We start from the raw sequence: 12,363 nt of genomic DNA, 5'->3' as shown, positions 1-12,363 counted from the left end.
TATGAACTACATTAGTTAGGTTTATAGGTATTGGATTTAGTAGTTGATTAACCAGCCACAGTAAAATGTTTCCATTTTGTTCACTACTTTTCCTCATTTCTTATTAGTTATGGTCAGTTACAGTGGCACAGCACTTTTCACATGTAGTATTCTTGCTCTTTGTCCTTCAGATACATCACTACTATGGAATAGTTGGTTTCAGATTTCAGTCTTTATTTCATGGAAGTCTGTCAACACTCCCTGCCTTTACACTTTCAGATGTGATGAGAGACGTGTGCGCACACCTCAGGACTGAGCACACATGTAGGAAACCTGGTATTGGCCAGTGTTTACCAAGCTTTAGTCATCCAAGTGCCGCTTTGCCATTTTTGCCATATCTGAATCCAGCTGTAATTATGGTAGCAATTATATTTAAATCAGTTCAATTTTTAAAAGGCCCCTTCCTGCATGTTAATATTTTTGCAATTGTAGGTTTGAATTTCTAGTTATAGTTTTTCTAATACTGACTAAATACATAAAGTAATAAAACATAAAATGTTTGCACTTACTCTCCTGCTTACAGACTGCCTTTGATATCTGTACCATGTTTTGGGAGACATTACCACCAGAAAATGCAAACTTTTGGGGGGTGGGCATGAGGGTTTTGGCCGGGGCTGGGTTTGATCCCACCACTTCCAGCGTACAGGCTGTTGCCCTACTTCTTTGAGCCATAGGGACCGCCCTTTTTTTTTTTTTTTTTTTTTTAAGAGACTGAATCTTAGTTTGTCACCCTCGGTAGAGTACCATGATGTCCAGTTCCTGGGCTTAGGCAATTCTCTTCCCTCAGCCTCCTGAGTAGCTTGGACTACAGGTGACCACCACAACGCCCAGCTATTTTTTGTTTGCAGTTTGGCTGGGGCCAGGTTCGAACCTGCCATCCTCAGTATATGGGGCCAGGGCCCTACCCACTGAGCCACAGGCACCGCCCTAAAAAAAAATTGCTTTATTTAAACCTTTCAAAGTCCACACCAAAACCTGTATGTTCATAGTAGCCAGAAAATGAAAATAACCCAAATGTCTTATTGACTGAAGAATGAATAAGTAAAACATTGTATATCCATATAACTGAACATTATTAGGCAATAAAACGAAAGTAATGATATGTACTACCACATGGGTGAACTTGGAAGTACCCTGTTTCCCCGAAAATAAGATATCCTCCAAAAATAAGACCTACTTACAGGAAAGAGAAGACGTCCTCTGAAAATAAGACCTAGCGCATCTTTGGGAGCACACCTTGAAATAAGACACTCTTATTTTCGGGGAAACAGGGTATTGTGGTAAGTGAAAGAAGCTAGACACAAAAGGCCACATATTATGTGATTCCATTTACATGAAATGTCCAGAATAGGCAAATCCACACATGTAGAAAATATATTAGTGGTTGCAAATGGGTGGGGGGAGAGGGAATAGGAAGTGAATGTTACTGGGCATAGGGTTTCTTTTTGTTTGATAAAAACCTAATAAAATTGATTGTGGTGTGTTTGTACAACTCCTGTAAATATATTAAATTGTATTAAGTAAATTGTATGGGATGTGAATTATATCTCAGTAAAGCTATTCTAAAACCTCCAGTAACTGTTGCCCTCATGATAAAGCCTGCCCTGCTTCCGCCTTTCTTACTCTGCAGCCCCATTGCTGTGTGCCTCATCATTTGCTCATGTGCTGCATTCTGCCAATACTAAATCAGTTTTCCAAAAGAACACTCTTAAATCTCTCTACTCATTCCCTCCCATTCACTTTATTCCTGTGGATCCCTTAGGCCTTAGTTCAAGCGTCATTTTTTTTTAAATGACTTTCTCAACCTCCAGAAGACTAAATTAGGTGCCTGCCCCTCTTAAGGGCTTACATCTTCACAATATAGTGTAATAGTGACAAAAGCAAGATGTTGAGGGATCATTACATGTGATCCCAGTTTTTTGCTTTTTAGAAATTAAATGTATGTAGATTAAGTACATAAAATATTCCTGAAAGCAAATAAATAAGATAAACATTATTATTGAGTGCGAATGCTTTTTGAGTTGAATTTTGAATTGAACGTGAACGTTTTTTGTGTAATTAATCTTTTCAAAAATAGACCTTCAGCAACAGAAGTCCTTTTGTGTGTTAGAACTAATGAATGTGCTTTGAAATAAAATTGAGGAGTTTTTATACTCAATGAATATGCCTTATCTATGAAATTGACTGTAGATTTGCCCAAAAATAGACATTCAGCAACAGAAGCTCTTTTATGTGTTAGAACTAATGAATGAGCTTCAAAATAAAATTGAAACGTTTTATACTCAATGTGTATGCCTTATTCTTTGAAATGGTCTGTAGATTTGCCTTGGTTTATGTGGTTATTTCTATAAGAATACCAGAAGTAGGTGTTGCTCTGAAAGGCTGGAGTAGAGATTGGACATGACTTCCAAAGTAGCAACAGGGTTTTGCTACAGTATGGCTTACAATGGCACAAATATGCCTAACACATAAACACTATTAACATTTCATACTTTGATAAGAGAAAGAACTGCATGGTTTGAAAGGTACTTTAACTTGTGTGGTCATTAAAACTCAGTAAGTAATTCAAGTATGGTCATGTAAAGGTAGGCAATTAATCCAGTATCACTATAAAATCAAAGGCATGAAAATAAAGGCAGAAAACTGTTTCTATTAGTACCAAATATTTATGCTCTAATTATCCTGGGTCCATTTTTTAACCCATTTATCATGGGTTACATTTTTTTAAACTTTTTACTGGTAGCTGTTCATACATTCAGTTTTCTCCTGAATAAATATCCATAGTTCATTTAAATATTTCTCATATGATAGGGGTTTCAGATCTCTTACCATTCTTGTTGTCCTTTAACGCTCTCACAGAGTTTATATTCTGTTTGACCAGAAATTATTAAATATTCATATTTACAAAATAACTGTTTAAGGGATCGAGAAGGATACAAAGATAAGAAGCTGTGCCTTACCCCAGTGAGAATAGTCCTTTAGGGAGAGCAGAGCGCAGAATGAAGCAGATGTTGAGAGGAAAAAGGAGAAGCCCAGGATGTGACGAAAGCAGAAGCTGTTTTTAACTTTGTAAGATTGCTCTGTTTTCATTTTTATTTTGAGAATGTGCTGCCTTACCTCTGTCCTCATCTGTCACCACCCATCCCAATTGAATATACACCTATGAAAAAAATCATTATAGCTGGGCAGCGTCTGTGGCTCAACGGAGTAGGGCGCCGGCGGCCCCATATGCCAGAGGTGGCGGGTTCAAACCCAGCCCCGGCCAAAAACTGCCAAAAAAAAAAAAAAAAATCATTATAGCACTAACCTCATTATGAGTCACCTTTCAGTCACTCTTAGAAAATAAAGTAATACAGCCCCCCAAATGTTAACACACTGCTAAAAATTACGGACATCTGTCTTCAAACATTTTTTTTTTAGAGACAGAGTGTCACTTTGTCACCCTCAGTAGAGTGCCATGGCATCACACAGCTTACAGCAACCTCCAACTCCTGGGCTTGAGCAATTCTCTTGCCTCCGGAGTAGCTGGGACTACAGGCGCCCCCCACAATGCCCAGCTATTTTTTTTGTTGCAGTTCAGCCAGGGCTAAATATATGGGGCAGGTGCCTTACCGACTGAGCCACAGGCGCTGCCCCAAGAGCATGCATTTTTTAAAAAAGAAAAAGATCACCCACCTACCCCATTTGGCAATACGTAGCGAAATTGCACATCCCACAGTTCTCCTCACCTGTCTTTACTGAAGGTACAGTGACAAAATTACAAAGTGACATTCCCTTTGTTTTGGTTCCTTGAACATTGGGGTTTATGTCTTGATTGTTTATTGGGGATAAAACAGTGATGATATTGGCGTTAGTATCAAAGGTGTTACTATGAAAGAAATGGCATTTTGAGACTTTGCTGTTTTAAAATACTGGATAGTTAAATATTTCATCAATTGAAGTTAAGTAATTCATTATTTTATTGTTTCATTAAATATTTACTGAACACTCATGGCATGGCAGTCATTGTATTAGGTGCTTGAAAGATATTGGTAAATAAAACCAACAAAAATGCCCTTCTGGGGCTTACACTCTAGGTGTAGGGGGAAGTAGGAAACCATAATAAATACACAGTGTATTCTGTTCAAAATGTACAGTTTTAGGGCTCCCATCTACGTCTTCCCTTTTTTACTTATTTCCCTGCCTCCTGTGTTTTCCCCTGTCTGTAAAGGGTACTCAAGACTCACTAGGTCCCACTGGGAGGAAGCTCTGAGGACTGGAGAGGCCTGCTCCTGTGGATGGCTCCAGTCTTCTGCCCTCCCCCGTCACCTCTCACCCCTGTTGTTAATGTGTTTTATTTAGAAGGTTGCTTAAGAAATGTTTTGATACTTCTCTCTGGTCACTACAATTTACGTAATTATAATTAAATGCTTATAAAGTGCTATAACATAATAATATGTTCAAGAATAACCTCCTTAATACTTGTAGTTTTATTTCAGAAATGACCATTAAGAAGTAGATGCCCAGATGCAAAAGTGATGAAACAATCCATTTGTCATAACGTAAGATGCAGCTGTGGCGTTCCAACCAGATTAGTAAGTGTGGCCATGTCTTTTCTTTGAAACTATAGTTATTTATTTTATCTACTTTGAAGAACATTTAGTAAAAAATATAGTGGTCATTAAAAAAAGTCATCTTGAGGCCGGGCACAGTGGCTCACAGCTGTAATCCTAGCACTCTGGGAGGCCGAGGTGGGTGGAGTTCACAGGTTCGAGACCAGCCTGATCTAGAGTGAGACTTCCTCTCCACAAATAGCCGGGCGTTGTGGTGGGCACCTGTAGTAGTCCCAGTTACTAGAGAGGGTGAGGCCAGAGAATCACTTGAGCCCAAGAGTTTGAGGTTGCTGTGAGCTGTGATGCCACAGCACTCTACCCAGGGTGACAGAGTGAGACTCTGTCTCAAAAAAAAAAAAAAGACACCTTGTATTTTTGGTCTTACTTTGTAGTACAAATTCTGACATATAGGTCCAGGTATGTTTGTGCCATACCTTTTACTAAAAATCATAAAGATAGTATAGAATCACATTGGTAGAGAGAATGTTAATATATGAAAAAGTTATAATCACAAATACAAATATAGTTTCTCTTATAATTTTTGGATATTTGTTTTTCATTTCCATCTTTGTTATACATATTTTTTAAAAGCATAAATTTCATCATAATATTTTAAAGAGTATGTGTCTATCTTTAAAATTAAATTTGTTACTGGCTCGGTGCCCATAGTACAGTGGTTATGGCGCCAGCCACATAAACCGAGGGTGGCAGGTTGAACTCGGCCCAGGCCAGCTAAACAACTGCAACAACAAAAAAAATAGCTGGACATTGTGGCGGGCGCCTATAGTCCCAGCTACTTGGGAGGCTGAGGCAAGAGAATCGCTTAAGCCCAAGTTTGAGGTTGCTGTGCCATGGCACTCTACCAACGGCGACATAGTGAGACTCTGTCTCAAAAAAAATTTGTTTCACCTGTTCAGTATGGAATTTCTTTATTTCTTTTTTTTTTTTTTTTGAGACAGAGTCACACTTTGTTGCTCTCAGTAGAATGTTGTGGCCATAACAGCTCACAGCAACTTCAAACTCTTGGGCTTAAGCAGTTCTCTTGTCTAAGCCTCTCAAGTAGGTGGGACTACAGACGCCCATCACAACGCCCAGCTATTTTTTATTTTAGAGATGAGGTCTCTCACTCTGGGTCAGGTTGGTCTCAAACTTGTGAGCTCAGGCAGTCCACCCACTTCAGCCTCCCAGAGTGCTGGGATTACAGGCGTGAGCCACCACACCTGGCCCCCGTATGGAATTTTTTTTTTTTTTTTTGTAGAGACAGAGTCTCACTTTACCGCCCTCAGTAGAGTGCCATAACTTCACACGGCTCACAGCAACCTCAAACTCTTGTGCTTAAGCAATTCTCTTGCCTCAGCCTCACAAGCAGCTGGGACTACAGGTGCCCGCCACAACGCCCTGCTATTTTCTGGTTGCAGTTTGGCCAAGGCTGGGTTTGAACCCGCCACCCTCGGTATATGGGGCCAGCGCCCTACTCACTGAGCCACAGTATGGAATTTATTAGGGTACTAAAAATACTATGGAATTAGACGGGGGTAAAACTTTGTAAATATGTTTAAAAAACACTGTTTAAAGGGATGAATTTTATGTTATGTGAATTACACCTAAAAAAAATAACCTTCAGAATATCAGGTCTTGGAGAGTGTAAAACCTATTTGAGTTACTGGTATTTTAGAATATGAAAATGTGTTATATACATCATTATGTACCTAGAAAGGTGATTTGATAATCAGGAGAATATTAAGTATTATTTATTGGATGTTTTTCATTTCAATCTTTGTTCTATGTATTTTTGAAACCATAATTTAATATCCAAATAAGTATTTAATAATAAAACTTATTAAATGAGTATAACAGAAATAATATAAAGTAATATATTTTGTAAACATGTTTATAAAAACTACTTTTATTGTTAGAGACCTATCTCTTAAGCTTTGGTAATATCAAGTATCATAATATTCTGAATGTTAGCATTTTGTAATTTTTTATTTTTAAGAGACTCTTTTGAAACTAATATTTTAACTTTATATCTGAAATGTTTTTAGGAACAAAATTGTATCTGTTTTTCTCAGAAGAGAATTCCATAAGGTAAGAAATCATTAATATAATAACACAACAAATATAGTTGAATATAAGTTTGATTGCCCTTGATTTTTAAAAAACTCTTTTCTCATGTATTTATTTTGTATCTTTTCTTGATTATTTCATGATTCTCCCAAATTTATTAGCTACTCTTTTACTCTCTCAGAATTTACTACAAAAGTGACTTTGGGGAGTTGGAGGATTTGTAGAAGCTGTCTTAGGGGATTTAAATTAGAGGATGTTGTTTAGTTATGTTACCATCTATGGAAATTGTATAATTCCTACATTTAGTTTAAAAGCAGAATGCTTCCTACCAGGTAGATAATAAAAAATTAAGTGACATCTTTACAAATACATATATATACATATTTACACTCACACTTTTTAAACAAATTTCTGAATGATTATCTTTACAATGGATTTTGAGTCACCATTGATTTATATTATTATATAATCTATTATTAGATTTCTGAAAGGCGAAATTTACCTTGAAATCAGTTGCTTGGCAGCTTTAAAAGGTTACTTTGGTCAAATTTTCTCAGGATTTTTTTGAGATAGGTAGGAGTGATCACTGATTAGTTAATTCAGCCTGTCAACTGGAAATGCTTATAAAGTGAATTTTAAAGATCAATAACTCTAGAGGGTGGTGCCTGTGGCTCAAGGCGTAGGGCGCCGGTCCCATATGCCGGAGGTGGTGGGTTCAAACCTAGCCTCGGCCAAAAAAAAAAAAAAATACCAGCTTAAAGATCAATAACTCTATTTCTTTCTCTTTTTTTGAGACAGTGTCTCACTTTCTCACCCTGGTAGAGTGCCGTGGCGTCATGGCTCACAACAACCTCAAACACTTGGGCTTAAGTGATTCTCTTGCCTCCGCTTCCTAAGTAGCTGGGACTACAGGTGCCTGCCACAATGCCCGGCTGTTTTTTGTTGCAGTTGTCACTGTTGTTTAGCTGGCCCGGGCCAGGTGTGAACTTGCCCCCCATGGTGCATGTGGCTGATGTGCTAACCACTATGCTACGGGTATCAAGCCAATAACTATTTCTTACTTACTATTCTTTTTCAGTATCTCATGTCCTAAGGGGAACATGTACTCTGAAGCACACCTTTCTCCCTTTTTTTGAAACTGCTGTAGATTTAGTTAATCAGGTCAGTTTTTATCCTACTCACCAAAAACAAAGGTTTAAAATAAAGGGGCCCATTAGCTAAGGAGGAAAAGGGAAGAGCAGATTACCAAGATTCTTTTTTTTTTCTTTTTTTTTTTCCATTTTTATTTTTTTATTGTTGGGGATTCATTGAGGGTACAATAAGCCAGGTTACACTGATTGCAATTGTTAGGTAAAGTCTCTCTTGCAATCATGTCTTGCCCCCAGAGGGTGTGGCACACACCAAGGCCCCACTCCTCTCCCTCCTTCCCTCTTTCTGCTTCCCCCCACCATGACCTTAATTGTCATTAATTGTCCTCATATCAAAATTGAGTACATAGGATTCATGCTTCTCCATTCTTGTGATGCTTTACTAAGAATAATGTCTTCCACTTCCATCCAGGTTAATACGAAGGATGTAAAGTCTCCATTTTTTTTTGATAGCTGAATAGTATTCCGTGGTGTATATATACCACAGCTTGTTAATCCATTCCTGGGTTGGTGGGCATTTAGGCTGTTTCCACATTTTGGCGATTGTAAATTGAGCTGCAATAAACAGTCTAGTACAAGTGTCCTTATGATAAAAGGATTTTCTTCCTTCTGGGTTGATGCCCAGTAATGGGATTGCCAGATCAAATGGGAAGTCTAGCTTAAGTTCTTTGAGGTTTCTCCATACTTCCTTCCAGGAAGGTTGTACTAGTTTGCAGTCCCACCAGCAGTGTAAAAGTATTCCCTTCTCTCCACATTCACGCCAGCATCTGCAGTTTTGAGATTTTGTGATGTGGGCCATTCTCACTGGGGTTAGATGGTATCTCAGGGTGGTTTTGATTTGCATTTCTGTAATATATAGAGATGAACATTTTTTCGTATGTTTGTTAGCCATTCGATTACCAAGATTCTTTCCAGGTTTCCTGGAAAACTTTTTTCGCTATTTTTTTCTTACACTTGTAAGAGGTTGAGGGAAGGTGCTATAACTTAGGTGCAGCATTGTCTGATCTTCCAGGACACTGCTTACTGCAGGAGCTAAAAATTGGGGGGCGGGGCACACACACATCAGTTATGTATGTATGTAGGTGCCCAGAAACATTCATTCTGTATCTGACTGGATACAGAAACTCAGGCCAGACATCTGTTGCCTACAAGAAATTCACTTTACCTCAAAAGATAAAGCAAGACTTGAGGTGAAGGAATGGGCAATGATATTTCAGGCAAATGGAAAGCAGAAAAAAGCTGGGGTTGCAATCCTGTATGCAGATACGATGGGATTCAGACCAACAAAAATAATGAAAGACAAAGATTTGCTTATATTTTGTTTAGAATTTTTACTTCTATTTCATAAGTCAGATTGTTATTTTATTTTCTCGTATTGTCCTGGAGAGATTCTTTTTTTAAATCTATTTGTTTTTAATTTTTTTGTGAGACAGAGTCTCACTCTGTCAGCCTAGGGGACTACAGGTAAAGTGCTGTGGTGTTACAGGTCACAACAACCTCAGACCCCTGGGTTTAAGTGATTCTTCTACCTCAGCCTCCTGAGTAGCTGGGATTACAGGTGTGTCACCTGCTCAGGCTGGTCTTGAACTCATGAGCTCAAGAGATCCATCCTCCTCAGCCTCCTAGAGTGCTAGGATCAAAGGCATGAGCCACCACACCTGGCCTAAATCTCTGTTTTTAAATGAGGTTTTTGTTTTTTTGTTTTGGAGACAGAGTGTCACTTTGTCACCCTTGGTAGAGTTCCGTGGCGTCACAGCAACCTCAGATTCTTGGGCTTAAGCGATTCTCTTGCCTCAGCCTCCTGAGTAGTTGGGACTACAGGCACCCGCCACAACACCCGGCTGTTTTTTAGAAATGGGTGTCACACTCTTGCTGAGGCTGGTCTCAAGCGCCTGAGCTCAAGCAGTCCTCCTGCCTCAGCCTCCCAGGGTGCTGGGATTACAGGTGTGAGCCACTGTGCCCAGCCTTAAATGAGGTTTTTAAGGAAAAAATTTTTTAGTTGTGGTAAAATACACATAAAATTTACAGTCTTACTCATATGTAAGTGTACAATTCCATAATGTTATGTATATTGTTGTGCAACCAATCTCTGCAACTTGATTGTAGTTTGCCTTCCTTTTAAAGGCTGAATAATAGTCCTTTGTATGTTTATACCACGTTTTGTTTACGTATTCATCTCCTGATGAACATCTGGGTTGCTTTCACCTTTGGCATTGTGAGTAATGCTGTTGTGAACATAGGTAGGCAGCTACCTCTTCAGGATCTTGCCTTAAGTTCTTCTGGATATATATCCAGAAGTAGAATTAAGACATCATATGGTTCTATTTTTACTTTTATTTTTTTGAGACAGCATCTGATTCTGTTGCTCTGAGTAGAATGCCGTGGCTTCATAGCTTACAGCAACCTCAAACTCCTGGCTCAGGTCTGTGCCACAACGCCCGGCTGTGGCTCTATTTTTAATTAGGAGGAATTGCCATACTGCTTTCCTACCACAGTAGCTGCACCATTTATATTTGACCAACAGTGCAGAAGGGTTCCAATTTTTCCACATCCTCACCAACATTTGTTATTTTCTGTTTTACTGATAACAGCCATCCTAATGGGTATAAAGTAAGTATCTCATTGTGGTTTTGAGTTGCATTTCCCCATTAGTGATATTGAACTTGTTTTATATACTTGTTGGCTATTTGTACATTTTCTGTCTTAAATTAAATTATTTATTTATTTATTTATTTCATCTTACTCTGTCACTCTGGGTAGAGTACTATGACATCATAGCTCACAGCAACCTCAAGCTCTTGGGCTTGAGCAATCCTCTTGCCCCGGCCTCCCGAGTAGCTGGGACTACAGGCGCCCACCACAATGTGCATCTTGTTCGTAGCAGTTTTCCAAGTGTTGCCCATTTTTCAATTGGGTTGTTTGTTTTTGTTTTGCTTTTTTCTTTTTGGTTGCTCTGCATATTACCCATGTATCAGATATTTGATTTATAGATATTTTCTTCCATTCCATAGGTTGCCTTTTTATTCTTTTGATAGTTTTCTTAGGTACACAGAAGATGTAAATTTTTACATAGCCTAGTTTATCTTTTTTACCTTTGTTGACTGTGAGTTTTTTATTAAATAAAATCTTGTCACATCTAATGTCATAATGCTTTCCCCCTGTTTTCTTCTAAGAGTTTCATAGTTTAAGGTTTTACCTTTAGGTCTTTAATCCATTTCGAGTTGATTTTTATAAATAGTATAAATATAAAGCATGTGGAAATCCATTTGTCCCAACACCATTTGTTGAAGAGATTATTTTTCACATTGAATTGTCTCAGCAGTCTTGTTGAAAATCAGTATGGGTTTATTTATGGACCTTCAGTTCTATTCCATTGATATATATATCTTTCCTATGCCAGTACCACACTTGATGATTTGATGCTTGATGATAGTAGCATGGTAGTATGTTTTAAAAAGTATGAGTACTGTTTTTTTGTTGTTGTTGTTTTGTTTTGTTTTGTATTTTTTGAGGCAAGAGTCTCCCTCTATCATCCTGGCTAGAGTGCATTGGCCATGATAGCTCACTGCAACCTCAGACTCCCGGGCTCAAAGGATCCTCTGGCCTTCGCCTCCTAGCTGGGACTATAGGTGCATGGCAAAAAGCCCAGGTAATTTTTCTGTTTTTTATAGAGAGTAGGTCTCACTCTTGCTCAGGCTGATCTCAAAATCCTGGCCTCAAATGAGCCTCCTGCCTTAGCCTCCCAGAGTGCCAGGATTACAGGCGTGAGCCACTATGACAGCCTGTACTATTTCTTTTTGAATTATTTTTAATAGATTGAATTTAAAAATGTTTTTTTCAAAGTTCATTTTCAAATATATTGGTATAAAATTGTCAGTAATATTGTCTAATCTGATGAGTCTTACTATGTTCCCTTTTCATTCTTGTTACTGTTTGTTTTCTCCTCCTACTCTCAATTAATTTTCCTGATGTTTTAATTATTCTTTTAAAGAATGAACTTTTTTAAAGAATGATCTATCAGTTATCCCTATTATAAATGCTTTCTGTTCTTTTAATTTCTATTTATTATTTTCTTTCTACTTTCTTAGAATTTGGGGGGGATTCTTCCTGTTCTTTTTGAAAACTTATAAAGTTGGGTTATTATTCTTTAAATTTGACTTTAAATGTCATCTTGGCTGCCTCCCCATAATTTTTTTTTTTGTAGAGACAGAGTCTCACTTTACTGCCCTCGGTAGAGTGCCATGATGTCACAGGACTCACAGCAGCCTCCAGCTCTTGGGCTTACATGATTCTCCTGCCTCAGCCTTCCAAGCAGCTGGAACTACAGGCGCCCGCCACAAGGCCTGGCTATTTTTTTGTTGCAGTTTAGCCGGGGCTGGGTTTGAACCTGCCACCCTCGGTATATGGGGCCAGCACCCTACTCACTGAGGCACAGGCGCTGCCCCCCATAATTTTTTTATGTATAATAGTCTTGATTTTGTTCATCTTAAAAATAGTTCTTATTTGCCCCATGATTT

General features: G+C 38.4%; 1 protein-coding gene across 1 annotated transcript in view; it reads left to right on the top strand.

Annotated features, from left to right (window-relative positions):
• Positions 1 to 4,508: 4,508 nt before the first annotated feature.
• Positions 4,509 to 12,363, top strand: part of LOC128581623 (lysozyme C-like) — a 51,145-nt gene continuing 43,290 nt past the window's right edge. The window contains exons 1-2 of the mRNA XM_053584705.1: positions 4,509 to 4,613; positions 6,677 to 6,719. The gene's annotated coding sequence lies outside the window, so the exon portion shown is untranslated. The remainder of the gene's footprint in view (positions 4,614 to 6,676; positions 6,720 to 12,363) is intronic.

The sequence above is a fragment of the Nycticebus coucang genome, chromosome 3, assembly GCF_027406575.1.
Source record: "Nycticebus coucang isolate mNycCou1 chromosome 3, mNycCou1.pri, whole genome shotgun sequence".
Lineage (NCBI taxonomy): Eukaryota > Metazoa > Chordata > Mammalia > Primates > Lorisidae > Nycticebus > Nycticebus coucang.
Note: the sequence above shows the minus strand (reverse complement) of the source record. Positions and strands in the feature narration are given on the sequence as shown.